This window comes from Ictalurus furcatus, chromosome 10 (genome assembly GCF_023375685.1).
Source record: "Ictalurus furcatus strain D&B chromosome 10, Billie_1.0, whole genome shotgun sequence".
NCBI classification, from domain to species: Eukaryota; Metazoa; Chordata; class Actinopteri; order Siluriformes; family Ictaluridae; genus Ictalurus; species Ictalurus furcatus.
The window spans coordinates 14169530-14186463 of record NC_071264.1 but is presented as its reverse complement, the minus strand read 5'-3'; the positions used below and the strand labels follow the sequence as shown (position 1 = coordinate 14186463).

Below are 16934 nucleotides of genomic sequence, written 5' to 3'. Positions count from 1 at the left end.
TCCAAAATCCTCACTGTGCTGTTTTTTCAGGAGGTGAGTGGTGTGAGAAATCTGTGTGAGAAGAGGTGTGTGTGTGTGTGTTTAGAAAGGTGTAAGGTCCAGATGCAGGTGGAAATCCTTAATCAGACCTTCTGTGGCCATGACTGTTTCATGTTTAGTGAAAAGATGCTGTCAACACTTAATAAGATCAGGAAGGACTGATGCACAAGTGTGTGCGCTTCAGAGCATGTGTTAACCGAGGACAGCATCCATGCACGGCTACGTCACCATAGAAACAGTGGGAGCAGATCCAGTGAAGCCTGTGTGATTTTACACATACACACAAAGGTGAAATAGACTTCAGTATGTATATTTGTGAACACAATCATGAGAAGTGAATCACAAATGAACTACCCAGTTCTTTTAAAGCCACTAAACCCTTAAGGAAAATGTATGAAGAACCCTTCATACATTTCACATGTAGGTTTTAACATGTGATTATGTGAATAATAATGAGGAACATGTGAAACTGCATTTCACCATGTCATGCAATGAAATTGCATGTGATGAAAATATGGAATCACATTGAAAATAGTATTCATGTGAGAAAATCACATCTGAAATGTGAAAATGAACATGACAATAAATGAAATCTAGGAATAAATGAAAGCACACGAGAATATAAATTAGTTATATGATGAAATCATATTGGTTTTAGCATGAAAGTTGAAGTTTTGGATGCTGATCTGTTTGAGTAGAGGTGAGGAGATGAGGATGTGAAAAAGCTGGACAGATCAAAGGAGTAATGTACTGCTGCATTGCTCTCTTTGATGAAGATAAAGATGAAGCAAAGGCTTAAATCGCACTGGCACCACCATCAGTGGGCATTTGAATGGCATTGTAAAGAAGGGAACCGTTAACTAGGGTGAAGGTAGAGCATCATGCCAGCAAAAACAAAAAAAAAAGTCAACTCAGAATTTCATGGAAGATCACATGTTAATTATAAAGATTAATAAGTCGTTCAGTGTGGATTTTTCATTTAACTGTGTTTGGCTTTTCAGCCATTATGTAGTGAATCTTCCTGCCTCGCAGCCATGTCCTGTTGTGATACACAGGATTTAATTGGGTTTCGCTCTGTTTCACATTCATTAACAAGCCAATTTGGTAAAAGCTGGAAGAATCGCCCTAGTGAGTTGTAATTATGTAAATGACCAGCACTCTCCTCACAAACAATTCATTTGCAACACGTGCATCACTTTTAATAGCAAATATAATAAAGGGAAGTGTTTTAAATGTTTCAGATGACTCGTATTTCCTTATCCAAAGCAGGTTTTTACAGAAAAGGAAGTGTCTCTGTGAGATATTTAGTTGTCTGTTACACCTAATGAGACATTTCTTGATGGTGGACAAAGGCTTGGATGGTGAAATTGGTCATTCTTTGCCACAAGGCATCTCAGCATGAAATCACAGCCACAGAAAGTACATTTCCCTGTGGCAAAGCCCTCCACCAGTCTTCTGCTATTGCCCTATGAGTCAGATGTCATTATTACACAATCTAATTTTCACATAATGATCTTGAGAGGCACTCTTGTTCTCTGGCACCAATCTTGGTTCCTTATCCCTGGTCTTGTCAAGGAAGTCCTTGAGGAAATGGTATAAAGATGTTGGAGCTGTTTGTGTGTGTGGGACTGTAGTTAAAGCTGTGTATGTATAGAGTTGTGTCATTCTCTGGTGCTTCTTCACCTCCTGTCTGGGTTAATTAACACTTTATTGTGGCAGTGATCCTCTATCACGTTGTCTCCTAATTCTGACTGCCAGCTTGAGGCGTGAAGAGTGCAATCTTCCTCCATGTCTATCTTATCCATGCATATCTTCCTTTTCTTCATCACATTTTCCTCTGAGTACTGCCGGTAGACACTGCTGTTTATCAAAACCCGGTTTGTCTGCATGTTTCCTGCAGCGTTAATGCTTTGAAGTGAAGCTATAGAAAACATTTTTTTTATACGGAAAATAGCTGACCTTTTGAAAGGCTTTCAGGGCTTGTGTTCACAAACATTTTCTGCCCATTGGCTGAGATCACAGTCTTATGATTTGAGATGTTGTGGCTCATCGCTGCTTCTGGGTGGAGGGGAACAGTTGGATGATTAGCTTTCCTGATAATCAAAGTCAGTAGAAATCATGTGATTAAGCGGATTATCCGGTCTTTTAGCCATGGTTCTCATTGTACTCATCTGGGACTTCCCAGTCAGGATTCCCCAGTCTTATTCAAGCTACATTGTCTGCCTGTTGCACTCTTAGAAGATTTTTTGTTGTCTTTGTTGTGTCAAGGTTCCTCAGCTGCCCCTTGTGTGAACCCATAAATGTTCTGTGTAGAAAACAACAGTGTTGTCCTATCCTAGAGAGTTCCAAGTATGAATCTAAAAAACACCGAGCAAGATTACCTTAAACACATACCTTTGTAGCATGGCCAGCACACTTAGAAAAAAGCTTTATCAAGGAGTAAGACACAACTTTTAAGAGCTGCACCAGGGGGACAGACCAAAGCCTAGACTGTTTTTTTTTTCTTCTTCTTCTTCATAGGCATGTGCTCATAGTTACTCAATGTTTTGCAGTATTTTGATGATATGTAGCAATTTTCATAGATTTATAGTTCATTACTTAATTTAGATTATTTTTTATTAATGTACTTTATTATATATAAAATTCACACATTCATTTTCAGTAAACATGTTCTCTCCTCTCCTGGAGCCTCTTGCAATGAGATTAAGTTGATGTTAATTTGCTTGCAATTTAGCCGTAAAGAGCTCATGCTGCATTTAGCTCCAATTATAGAGGCTTTTGGACAGCAACAACATGACACCTGGCACTGCCCACCCACGCAGAGATACTCAGTGCGCCAGTACACTGACTTCACGGTAATGAGCCAATGATGGTGACAATTAGACGAGATAAATGATGGTGACTAATAAAAAAAAAGCTTTCAAGAGGTTATGCAATGGAAATATGTTTACAATAATCTCCTCACAGAACCTGTAATAATTTCTGAAATATGTATTGAGTGCCTTTATCAGCAAACGTACAGTGGAATCTGTAAGTAGTAACCCAGCACTATGGTTATGAAACCAAACACTGATTTTAAGGTCAAACATGTTTAATGAATTGTTTTTAATTGTACATATTATAACATTATATTGAATGCATTACAACTGAACTCTGCCTACTACAAGTCAAAACATCAGCCAATGAATTGTGAAATGTTTGTTTGATTTTGAACAGATGCTTCTGTTCACTTTAGCCCTCATCCTGCTGCTCACTTTACTGTAGGAACACGATCTGAGCCGAGTGAGTCAGTCCAACTGGCAGCCACTTGTGCCTATGACACCACGCTTCACAAATCAGCTGGTATGCTTGCAATCACGAGCCTTTTATTCTGCACACATTGCTCTTTCCATCAATCTGTTACAGGTTAACTGTTCATGTATCACTTTATCCCAGTGTACTACAGCTGGTAAATACTTTTGAACAAACTGAAATCTGGCTTTTTTCCCTGTGATAATTGACAGTTGTGTGAATCTTGTGGGGGATTGATATCCTTCTCTTCTCTCTCTTCCCTTCCTGTCTTCCCTTCTCTTGCCCCTTCATGATTGAAAGTTTAATTGCATCATCTGTTGTCTTCCATTAAGATTGCTTTTGTTTTCTTGTTTCTTAACAACATATAAAGGATTTAGTACTGATAGGCGTTGCACATCTCTGGGGAGGAAATTCTCCATAATTGGTGTTGAAATTAATTTATTCAGATTTTTCAGCCTCATTAGGACCCTTTTACCGGCATGATGCCAGATGCTACTGTCACATCTAAAATGAAACTCTAGTTTTTGGCAGCTCTTTTGTACATCAACAAATACAATTTCCAATTAATATTAGAAACCTCCATTAGTAGGATGTGTTAAGAGGTCTGTAATTTCTACTTGGTTAACTCAATATGGTGTTTATCATCTTTCAGCAACTTATCATAACTAAGCAATAAAACATGATGGGGCATGCTGATCATTTTTCTAAAACATTTTCCTCTTTGTTATAAAAAGTAAAGCATGTCATGTCATACTGTTTAACTGCTTGTAGTTTTTTTTTTATGTTATGGAACATTTACAAGACAAGTTAGTTCTTGCTATTTCTTATGTTATAGCAGCTATAAACATTCTTTCCATCACCTGCATCTCTTTTTTTCTCTCTCATCTAATCAGTTAATCTGGGCTGCTGCCAGTTCCTCTGCATATACCGATTAGCTTTCCATTTCCATTGTGCTGCTGGCTAACTGCAGGCCAGGGATGCAAATGTAACTAGCAGAACTAACTCAGGAGAAATAAATGTTAATACTCATTAATGTAATGTATTGAATGCTTCCATGTATTAGCAAACTAATGCTGGAGTAAAAAAATAATGAGTATTACTTGCCATGTTACAATAAAACCCCAAAGCTTCACGTCCTGGAGACTCCTTCCAAAAATGCTATATAATGTCTCCTCACAGACAGTGTTACCATATCAATGATCACCATATCAATGATTATACGCATTCTTTAACCCATTCTAAACACATTCTTTAATTTTAAAATGAGTGCGTTAACACACATCTTGCAGCCAAATTACTGTCAGACCTTTGAGCACAGCGAATACAACTCCATCTAACTAAATCAACATAATCATACTGTTCTTGTTTAATCAGATTCAAATCTTTACGAACATTTCAACGCAAAAATGGGAAAATGGATATTTTGGGGTAACAGTAACAATGTCATTTTTACAACAACTATTATTATTATTATTATTATTATTATTATTATGTACACTGCTCCCCAAATTTATTGGCACCCAAACATGAATGCAATCCCCTCCGAAAGTATTGGAATGGCAATGGAATGTTGTCTTTTGTTTTTACTGAAATTAAAACATTTCGGGTTTGAGATCAAAAGATGAATACAAGATGATAGATAAGAATTTCAGCTTTCATTTTCTGAAGTCGGAGACACTTGTACAGGGCACTTGGACAGACTCCCATGAACATTTTACAACATTTCCTTTTAATTTTAAGTTTGTGCATGCAGACTTCCCTCTTCAGGGTTAGGTGAGACAAAGATGACTGTATAACATTGATTTTTTTCCCCCCATAACCATTTCTCTATTGATTTGGATGTATATTTGTTGTCTTTATTTCTATGGCCAACTTGAAACCTTCTGGCAAAGGCAAAAAGCTTTTGGGTTGTAATATCCTGGTACTTAGGAAAATTCATGATGCCATCAATTTTCACAAGACCCCTTGAACCAACTGCCACAAAATGGCTCCAAAGCTTTGGTGACTCACTGCCATATTTTACAGTGGTAAAATCAGGTGCTTTTCCTTGTATGCAGTCCTTTTGTTGCCAAACATTAACAAAACATTTTATTTTGGACTCATCTAACCACAACACATGATGCCAATTGTAGTTCTAATGACACTTGGTGAAGTCTGCTTATGCATGCTTGAGAGCACTGTTTAAGTGAAATGTATGGCAGATAAAAATGTCAATAGTTTATGTTAAATCCCAGTGCCTTAGGTTTTAAGCCTCAATGTTTGCAAGTTTGCAGATCCAGGAAGTGATTTTGATTCCTTACTGAGAAATGATAAATGATTTTCCTTGAAGGATTTAACAGCAGGGGGCATCAGAATGTCAATCTGCATTAGAGAGAAAGATAGAAGCCACAGCTTGCTATAACATTATCTTGTGCCAAAACCAAAAAAGAGATTTTTAATGGAAGCATTTGGAGGCATGTATTATATATAGTTTGTATTAAGTCAGAAACATTCTTAATATGCATATGTATGCATGTCCGGGGACAAATTTATGGAGACATCTGTGTCTTCACATTTTGCACTTAAACTTAATAAATGTATGGTTTTTACCTCCAAGCTGATTTACTTAAGATATTCCACTCTGTAGCTGTAGTGTGGATTTCCAGCCATATTGTCCTCTCTTCTGGGCCTTTTTGGGCAAAAAGAGCACTGAACTGGAATGAAGAAAAAAAATAGTGACAGAAGCTACAGGCCTTTCCAGATCCCGAAATGTTCTCTTTGATCATTCAGGCTGTGCATCAGGAAACAATTTTGCTGCTTCTGTACATCTGGTATTGTCAGACATGATAAGACTTCTTTCTCATTACTGTTGAGGTTGTTTAATCTGAGAATGAATTAGAAACCATTTCCGGGCTCCAGTAACAGCATGATCTATAACAGTACTGCTAGCAACACAATGTATTACATTAATTAAACTATGAAACACCCAACCTGGGGACACATACATTTATTATATCATGCATTATGCAACTAGTGGAAATTTAAGTCATAATGAAATATTATCTTAGCTCATTATGGTAGATATTTGAGAATTATTATACAGAAGCCACTTAAGCAACATGCATAAGTACAAAAAGTCATAGGTTGTACCATCAGTCCACCATTATTGTTCCTGCATGGTCTAATGCTTTCGCTGTTTTCCTTGGCAGCTGAGATTTACCAGTTTATTCACCTCATGCAAGCGATCTTCTTAATCTAGAATTTTCAAAGGCATTCTAATGAGTGCTTACACTCAATCTTCACTTTCTTTAACGGTGCACCATCATTTACTGCTTGAATCCAAAGATTGTGGAAGTTGTTTATGAAAGCCTGGGTTATTATACTCTAAAACTAATAAAAAATTGTACTCAGTTATTATGAAGAACATATTTGTAGTTGAGAATTGTTTTCTTAGCTGCTTCAGAAGATTTGAGAAATCATTTGAGAATTTTTCTTTTGTTAGCTGCTTTTAATAAGAGTATATTTGTACATCCTGTTTGTGGGCAATGCTGAAATTTTTCAATTTGAGTTAACCAATATTGTCTAAAAACTATGCAAAATTTAATTACATTTTGTGCACATATTATCAGGTCACATATTAGACATTAATTCAATGTTATATGTGTGAATATAAGTAATGAATACAGCAGCCATTTGGCAGATTTTTTTGTGCTTTATTTCATGTTCTCATATTCTGATGTTACTGCTTTCTGATCTCTGGAAAGGTATATGACTCTTTGTATAATGTATGAAATTAATCTACCTGAATGTCATGTTTACACACACTTGTCATCAATACCTTTCTTCTTCTTCTTTTTTTTTCTTTTTTTTTATATATAAATTAAGTTGGACTGTATTGGTAACTGAAAAAAAAAGAAGTTTTTTTTTAAAAAACTTATTCTGACATAACTAGCAAGTACTCTGAAATTTGCTCTGTAATCTCATTGATCTCAGTGATCCCATTATATTGTCTTTGGGCAGTGACTTGACAACCCAGTTAGAGAACTGTAATCATTTTACTATTCCCCAATTAACCTGCAAATTTTCAGAAAGAGGAGTTATTAAAGGGAGAGAGTAAACAATAACATCAGACTATAAGATCACCGTCAGGATTTTAAGGCGGAGACGGATACAAGTGCAGATTTACTTTTAATAAAGTTCAAAACAAAACAAGAACTATGGAATTTGTTGCAAGGTACAAGAACAACGAAACAATAAAACAAGCAAGAGCATAACATGGCAAAGAAAGACAAACATTAGACAAGGAGTGCAGTGCAAACCATTAACAAGAACTTGATTCAGGTGCAGTTGGTCATGTGACTGTGATGCAGTGAGGTGCAGTGGCTGCTGGGAACTGTAGCTCAGAGTTCCTTCTCTGATATACATGACAATCACAAAATAAAGCACTAATGAGCAGTTAATGTTGCTGAATAAATTCTGTATTCACAATTTATATTCACACTTACTATTTATAATATAATTAATGTTTATTCTGTTACAGCATTCTGTTACAGCAATTTTGATTGGTCATAAGGAGTTGAATCATTTTCTGTAACTGCAGCTCTGCCAGTCATTTATCATCACTTCTACAATACTTATACAGGGACTTGTATGGTAGTAGTTCCACATACACAGTAAAATTATTAATATGATGAAGTTTTCTGTAAGGAGTCTCCAGGGTCAGTGCTTTATAGCCGTCAGAGGTAAAGCTTTAACTTGACGTTTTCAGATATGGGAAAATCTTGACATTTTGTCTAAGTAACATAAGCTAAATTTTTATCTTATTCATTTCAAGATAGAGGTAAACAGTGAGGCTGGTAAGGGAATGCTTGTTTATAGATGCTATAATGAATTATTATTTAACTGATAACAGGAACTTACTTGTTCTGCAAATGTTTTACAACTGAAAATCGATAAAATGTACATCACTCTTTATTAAATAAAAGCAAATTTTATACTTGCAGAGATATACAAGGAATAAAACTATTGAGGACATACTTTTGTAAGCAGCGAATGCTTCAGACCACAAAACACCACCCTGCTATTTATTATTTCCTGTAACAGCACGACCTGTCGTGTTTTATTCCTTACTTTTGCTACCTCCACACTAAAGTCTTATCCTGTCTTTTTCATAACTTATGAATGAACTTTTCAGACCATTTTATTGGACCTTGTACTGTGTTTCTGATATTGTCTGCATTCTGGATACTAAAATGCACAATTAAAAATTCCATTTAATTTGCATTGGAACATGCTGAAGTAATTACATGCTCAACAATACTCTACTGTTGTCCACAAACAGACATGTTTGTTGTGGTGTTTTTTTTTTTTTTTTTTTTTTTTTTTTTTTTTTTTTTAAAGCCCTTGCCTATACTTATAAATATTCTATTATTTCCATTGCTGAATTTCTTGCTTTCAGTTGGAGTATTTAACTGGACCTGACAGACCTGTACCTTTCCTCCCTTCTATTTTTATCTGTCTCTCTGCAGACAATGTGCGCATCACTGTAGATTTGCTGTCCGTTACTATGGTTTCAAATGTTTTCCATCATGTGCTCCTCGTTCTCCCCTCTTCACTGTGTTACGACTGTAATCTCTTGGATCCAAACATTAGCCAGGATTTAATTACAGAGAGCAGGGCAATTGGAAGGTTGTGTCCCAAATTACTGTGTAATGCAGTCTCACTGAAGTGAGCCTAGCCTATAAAATAAGGCTGTTAATCGCATTTTACGGCCACGCTTTCCTGTTGCTGGCATGCCGTGACTACTGCAGACACATTTAAGCCCGGTCCACTGTCTGGTCTGTTGAAAATCAATGGACTGTCTAACAACTGGACAGCCCCCTGTGGAACTTTTTTAGTATATGAGAAAGCAGCTCATATTTTATAGCTTTTGGATATGACTGGGCCTGTGGAGTTTGAGGTCTAGATGAAGTCCTTGTGAAGCCCCTCTCCAGAGTCAAGCACAGTTCATCTACTCAAAACGTCACTGTCATGAAAGCAGGTGGGCAGACGGCCCAGAGCAGGACCTGGAGAGATCTATCCAGCTTATCTTCAAAACCAAACATTGATATATTGTTGTTTCAGGCAACAGAGACAGAATAAATCCTGCTTTATCAGTATCTGCCCTGGCCAACCTAATGAATTTCCTAACTGAGTTAGCAAACCTGTTGTGAGGTGTGACTGAAATGACTTCCAAGGTCAACGAGATCCACAGGGACTTGTCAGAATGATCTTCATGGTGCGATCATCGATTTTCCCTGTCCTGAGCCTAAAAAATGTCCCTTGTATGGATCTCTCCGGTGCACTCAAAGAGCATCTCTACTCACTATCAAGGGAGAAACATGATTTAAACCCTAATATGGCTTGCTGTTGTTTACTGTGCTCATCTGTCCATTTGAAAATCATTGTCTGGCAAGCAAGCCAGCTGCGACTGCCTGATGACATTTACAGGTGCAGTGGGTGGACACAGTTGCCCCCCAACACTCTACAACCCTCCAATGAGACCTCATCATGTCCAACTCTCAGGATTAATCATTCATCAGTAGACAGCTGAACCACAGTGCCTGCACTTCTGTGTCTTCCAGCTTGGAGTAAATCGTAAATCTTTTGATTTGGTCATATGTTTATCATTCTGTTATTTTTCAGATGTTCGATCCATCTGAATTGTATGGTTTATCTCTTGACTCAGTTTTCAAAATAAGATTTAGAGAGTTAAGTCAGAGCACCTGTGACATTAAGGAGATCAGATATTAAGGGTGATGAGTTTAAGAGGTTGCATGAAATGAAAAAAAAATGCAGAAATGCTCGGAAATAATCGGACTTGGAAATAGTTTGAAATAAAGCCATATATATATATATATATATATATATATATATATATATATATATATATATATATATATATATATTCAATACCTGTTAGAGCACATGGAACTCTTCATGTCAAGGAGAGTTGTGCAGCCTGAAATAAAAACTAACGACAGACTTAAAATATCCCAAACGATTAGTGTCAAAAAAGAGAGAAATGCTAAAATAAGCTAAACACATTCAATACATACTTAATTCCTAATCTAAACACATGTCACCCAAACTCAGGTTTTCACTGCCAGGCGTGCTGCAATTCCAAGTCTAAAACTAGCTTGCTAGCCTTCACCTCGAATACTATTAAATCAGCTCTGTCATGAACCTCTGTCTCAGTCAGATGTCTCTGGGAATGAATTATATCATTACTATCACTTCCTGGCATCTCCAGAGTGATGGCCAAAGGATGCTGTGTCCTCAAATGGCACCCAGAGAGCATAACTGGAAAAGTACACCAAGTTCTTTGAGTTCTCTGTGCTGAGTTTCTCAGTGCAATAATTCAAGTTGATGTAATCTGGACACAGGATGATTTTCATGCATTGCTACAGAAAGTTCTTCTGTTTCTGAACATTTCAAGTCTGTGGAAAATAGGCCAACTCACTGGCTGAATTTTGTAACGACTTTAGATTTCCTTACAATTTATATAAAGAAAATAAGGTTATGAGTGAAAGTTCATACCTTACTGCGGGGTTTTTAGAGTATGGGACATATTATGTGAGGTTCTAGACAACATCTTCATGCTTGGTACTCTTGCTTGGTTTCTCACTTACCATGACGTTGTTTCTGATTTGATGAAAGAGTTTTCCTGACTCCTCTTATCTGGTTACCCAGAGTCCCTTCTGCTGTGATCTCATAATTCCACCTGTTATCTAGTCTTCATTTGCATGCATCCTGTCAGTTAAAATATTTACTTACTGTTATTTTGGCCTATACCACAGCACTGTTGTATACTCGATTCATTTTCTATAACAGCAGCTCTGATAATAGTTCTGGCTGTGAGGTTTATATTAATGTGCTTGTTTTCATATGTTATTGTTTCTATAGTAACAACATACACAGGGACTTGTATAGCAGAAGCTCCATATAAATAGATTTTTAAAAGTGTGTACTTCTTGATATGGTGAAATTCTCTGTTAGGAGATTTTTATTTAACATTTTAAGAAGGCGTCTCCAGTGTCAGTGTTTTGTAATAGTCAGAGGTAAAGCTGTAACTTTTTTCTGAGTTCTAAGATAGAAAAATCTTTAGGACCGTGAGCTTTGCACTTTGCAATTTCACAGTAAAATGTCCACAAAATATTATTATTAAGACAAGAAAACATAATCAAGACCTGCCTGAATCTGATTGTGCAAGTAATCAGCTTAAAAGTTTATATCTGTATACAGTTATTACATTTGAGATATCCAAGTCATATTGATATAACTGTGTACCTGACTCAGAAATAAAAAAAAAATGCTACAAATGAAATCTGATACTTAATTGCGAATAAAGTTATATGGGGGCTGTATATGTTTCTGTATAATTCACCGTTAAAAAACCAGCATGATCTCTAAAAGCCTTTTACAATAATTTCTGAGAAAAGAGTTAGAGATAGACACAATTACTTCTTATAGCCTGTAACATGAACCAGTCTGTAATGGATCAAAGCATCCAGGCAATTAATCTACCCTTCATGGTTGCTCTTTCTTTGGGCATTTATTCTTCACTAAGTCTCGATTTCCACTTTACCTCCACTTACTCTATTTATCACTTTTCTTCCAGAAACAGCCAACCATTTCCACTTACTGTGATAACATTAACATGTATTCATTCAGCAGATTTTCTAAAGCAACTCACTACTGAGAGAATATTTAGCTCATGGAAATCCAGTGTTCACACCTGCAATGATTCAGAAGGAAAAAAAATGTATTAGGTAATGCATTAGTGAGCATGACTGGCAAATTAGAAAGTGCCTCACTGCTTTACAGCCTACATGCTGTCCTTCATGTGGACACATTATATTAATAGAGGAGTTTATTTATGCAATGTCACTTTCTACCCCTAAATGTCTTCAAGACATGTTTGTCGCTTTCTTTGTTGAGCTACACGGTAGTGATGTGTCATTCATGAAAGAGTGCTATTTTTTATCAGGTAACTTTTTTTTGTAGACGTGTATTCATGTAGTTTAATTTAATCAAAATGCTTCAACCTCTTTTCAACACCTTAAATGTGTGTATGGTGGTGGTGTGTGTTTAACTCTCAGTTGTGTACATGAATCAGTATGACCAGGATGATTCACTGCACTGCAGCTCATTTTACTATTCATTTAAATAGATTCTATAAAAGGAAATGCAAAGTACTGTTATTTGGATAATTAAAAGGTAGAACACAATCTCATGAAATAGTTTCAGACATAATTAAGCAATGAACAATCCTCATATTTACAGCAATGTGCTACATGGAAGCCGAAAGAGTCGACTCTTATCGATTAATTGAGCCAGATGATTCACTGACTCACTGAAAAAAGCTGGAATTCCCATTACTATTAAACGGCTAATGTATATAATAAGTAACAAGCTTACATCTGCAAGATTAGCAAGTGCAAACTGCAAGTTTAATCATAACACACTTACCTGGGGTGAGGGAAAATCGTTTACATTGTTTACACTGCTGATTCGGTGTAGTGTGAATGAGGTAACGTTGTGTTTCTTAGTGTCCACAAATATCTCGTTCTGTGCAGTGTGGTGGTCATGGCATTTTTGCCATATTTTCATATACTCGCTGCCGCAGAGGCGCTTGAGTGTGCTGGTGGTGAGGACTAACAAATCAGAGTGCTGAAGAGGCTGTGATTTAACTCTCTATCCCAGCATTACAACAGTGATGCAACCAAAGTGTAGAAAAAACGACTTCCAAAAATAGTAAGCCTCGTGTATTTTCTCTCATGGTGTTAAATTGTCCAAGCTCAAATACTCCTGTGATGGCTCAGTAAGTTAAAGCACAATTACTGTCTTTCATCCATGATTTCAAGCCCTTTTGACCCTGAAATTTTGCTCCTGTGGGATGTTTTGAAGTCATGTGGAGCTTCACCTTAGGGGGTTGGTGTGAGTGTGTGTGTTATTGATGCTGCTCTGATGGGGGTTCAGCAGGCGTGCTGGCTGCACTTTGGACGTAATGAACCTCATACATGTGATTACAGCACATGTGATCTGTATGGCCTGCATGGGGCATGAAGGGGTCTCCTGGGGAAATCTGGGAGGACTTCTGGGAAACTTGTGGCTCGATACATTATTTCTCTTAATGGAAAACTCCACATTGAAGGACTTAAATATTGATCTTAACAGTTAACATGTGATCTTCAGTGGCATCCATGATACATTTTGTAATGAAATTCTCAGGTGAGAATTTAGTACTTTAGTCTGTGCAGCTCTCTTACCTCCTCATCTGTACATGCTGCTCAAACAGATCAGCTTCCAAAGCTTCAGTTTTCATGCCAATAACACTACCAACACCATCATGATAGTTAGGTTGTAGATTGCAAACTAGCCAAGCCATGTGTCTGCCATAACTCAGTGCAACTGTATTGCCAACAGTTTATGACTCCACTACTTCTACACTGGATTTCCCATTAATATGATGTTCCTTATCTTTGGAACATTGTGGTGAAAATGTTGACTTCCTCTTTTGTTTTTAGGAGCTAACAGTGAAACATAAGATAGGTAGACAAGATCATACAAAGCCAGCTCTGAAGTAATTTGTAATAGATTTGTAAAAGACTGTGGCTTATTTCGGTTGATATTGGGTGGGTCTGAGTTGTGACTCCCCCTGGTGGTAAGATTTGCTCAGTGAGGCTTGGTCAATATAACACAGTATTGAGTTAGTTATATTTTACTTGTCATATGAAAAGAGTTTTTCAGTTTTAAGTAGCTGTCACAGTTTAGTTTTGTGAAAATAATATATATATATTTTTTACATGATGTGTGACAACATCATGCTGGAAAGTATGCATTGTGTGTGCACTGACCATATAATCATAAATGTTACTGGATTATATAAATTCAAAGGAGAAAAACATGATGCAGATTATTAACATAAATTAGATCTTGCTAATTTTATTTATACCCCGATATGTTGAATTCATGCATCTGATTGATCAGAAGGTGTTTTTTGCTATAACAGCAGCTCTGAAAACAGCACTGATTTGTTGTAATATGTTATTATTTCTATAGAAACAGCTATTTCACAGGAACCCAGAAAGCATATATAATCTACATAATCTAAGGCAAATACAAACGTATTAAAAATGTGCTGCTATTTATGCTGGAAAGTATGCATTGGGTATGCAAAATGTATCATCACTGATATGGTAAGTTTTCTATAAATTCTCCAGTGTCTGTATGTTTTAAGCTATGGGAAAGCCTTTTGGACAGAGGATTTTTGAGTTTTTCTGTAACATAACAAGCTACATTTTGTCTTATTAACAACAAGGTAGGATGGTGAGGGAACAACTGTTTACAGCTGCCTTAACAAGTGAATGGAGTCAGTTTGACAAGAGTGCAGTTTGTTGTTTTTATACAGTCGCCCTGCTATACACTGAAGACATTTGTTTTTGAGATCAAAAGGTGAACATGAGACGATATTTCAGATTGTCTGTTTTCATTTCCTGATATTTATATGTAAATGTGTTAAACAACTTAGAACATAGCCCATTTTGTTTGAACACACCCATTTTCAAGTGATCAAAAATATTGGAACATGTGACTGGGAGGTATTTCTTCTTACCCAGTTGAGCCCTGTTCGATTGATTGTTTAAACAACTGATAGCTCTGAATGTCTACTCTTGGCTTGAGCCCTGGGTTTCACCTGTGAAGATTACAGTTGTTGTTAAAAAGATAAACCATGAAACCCAGAGAGTTGTCTATGGGAGAAATCCAAGCCATTTTGAAGCCGAGAAAAACTGATCAGATTGCACAAGTATTATGCATAGCCAATAGAATGATTTGAAATTTTCTGAAAAAGAAAGAAACCAGTGGTGTACTAACAATCAGCCATTGAACAGGTCAGCCAAGGAAAACAACAGCAGGTGATGACAGAAAAATTGTGAGAGCTGTGAAGAAAAACCCAAAACTCAATGGTCAAGCACAGTGGAGGTAGTGTCGTTGCTTGGGCTTGCATGGCTGCTTCGGGAACGGGATCACTAATCTTTATTGATGATGTAACTCATGATGGTTGCAGCAGAATGAATTCATAAGTCTACAGAAACATTCTGTCTGTCAATTTACAGAGAAATTTATCCAATCTAATTGAGGAGAACTTCATTGTTCTCCAAGACAATGACCCAAAACACACTGGCATCTCAACAGAGGACTTCATCAGGGGATAAAAATGGAAGGTTTTAGACTGGCCAAGTCAATCACCAGACCTTAACCCAGTTCAGCATGCATTTTACTTCCTGAAGAGGAGACCGAAGGGAGAAACCCCCCAAAACAAAAGACTGAAAGAAGTTGAGGTACATGCTTAAACAAAGCATCACAAAAGAAGAATGCAACAGTTTGGTGATGTCAGTGGGTCACCAGTTGATGCAGTTATTGAAAGCAAGGGATATGCAACCAAATATTAAATATTTATCTGTTCCTATGCTTTTTCTCACCTAAAATTTGGGTGGTCTGCCACCAAAGGTGCCATGTTTTAAGTTGTTTAACACATCTAGATGTAAATATCAGGACATGAAAGCAGAATGTCTGTCCTATCGTCTCATTCATCTTTTGATCTTAAACCCAAATGTCTTCAAAAACAAAAAATTGGACTTGCTGTTCCAATACTTTCAGAGGGGACTGTATATACTGCATCACTGCTATTTTAAGTGATCATTTCATGGAAGTGTATGTAGGTGGCTATATATGCATTACAAATTTTCTTTTCCCATTTTTCATATACATGTTTTAAATTGAAGTGCACAAATGTGATAAGCAAGTGTTAAAAAATTTGAAGGTCAAATATCATAAAACTATAACTACCCAGGTAAATATGCAAAAAAAAAAACAATAACACTTCACTGTGGTGAATTTTACAAATATCATTGTATCACAGTAAGTCAGGAAGCAACCACCTGCAAGACTGAAAATGCCACGAGGCTCAAATGTCCTTATGCAGTGTGCTAGCACAATGATCAAAGCATCTAACTGATTCAAATAAATGCTAGCTGACCTTTAGCATTTCAGTGACCACAACCTACAGCAACCATAATAGTGTGCTTTATAGCAGGGGTGCCAATGATACTATATAGGACTGAATTTTATATTATGGATTTGTTTTTACTTTTTTATTTTGTTTTAAAAAATCATGTTGAGTGTTCAAATTGAACCCTCTTGAATACTCTGATGTCAAGAAATCTTGGATACCTACTTCTTGGAAATACTCTAGTCATTACAAAATATTAACTAATAAACAGAGATATTGAATATGAATTAGTTATGTTATTTCTTTCCGATATAAAGGAAGAACTGAGATATTATCACTGTGCTCGTTCACAGTGGAAAAATACAGAGTTAATTGGCTCTAATTATTGCCGGGTCTGTTTGAGACTGCAGATTCATACAGTCAGGTTGTAAACAAAACACTCAATCAGTAATATGAGAGAGAGAGAGAGAGAGAGAGAGAGAGAGAGAGAGCGAGAGCGAGCGAGCGAGAAAGAGAGAGAGATAGAGAGAGCACTATGAATGACATGATAAATAAAAGATATCAACAGCAG

At 36.6% G+C, this 16934-nt stretch overlaps 1 protein-coding gene across 1 annotated transcript in view; it reads left to right on the top strand.

Moving 5' to 3' along the window:
- yjefn3 (YjeF N-terminal domain containing 3) overlaps positions 1-16934 on the top strand; it is a 36246-nt gene that overhangs the window by 7959 nt on the left and 11353 nt on the right. The gene's annotated exons all lie outside the window — the stretch shown is intronic.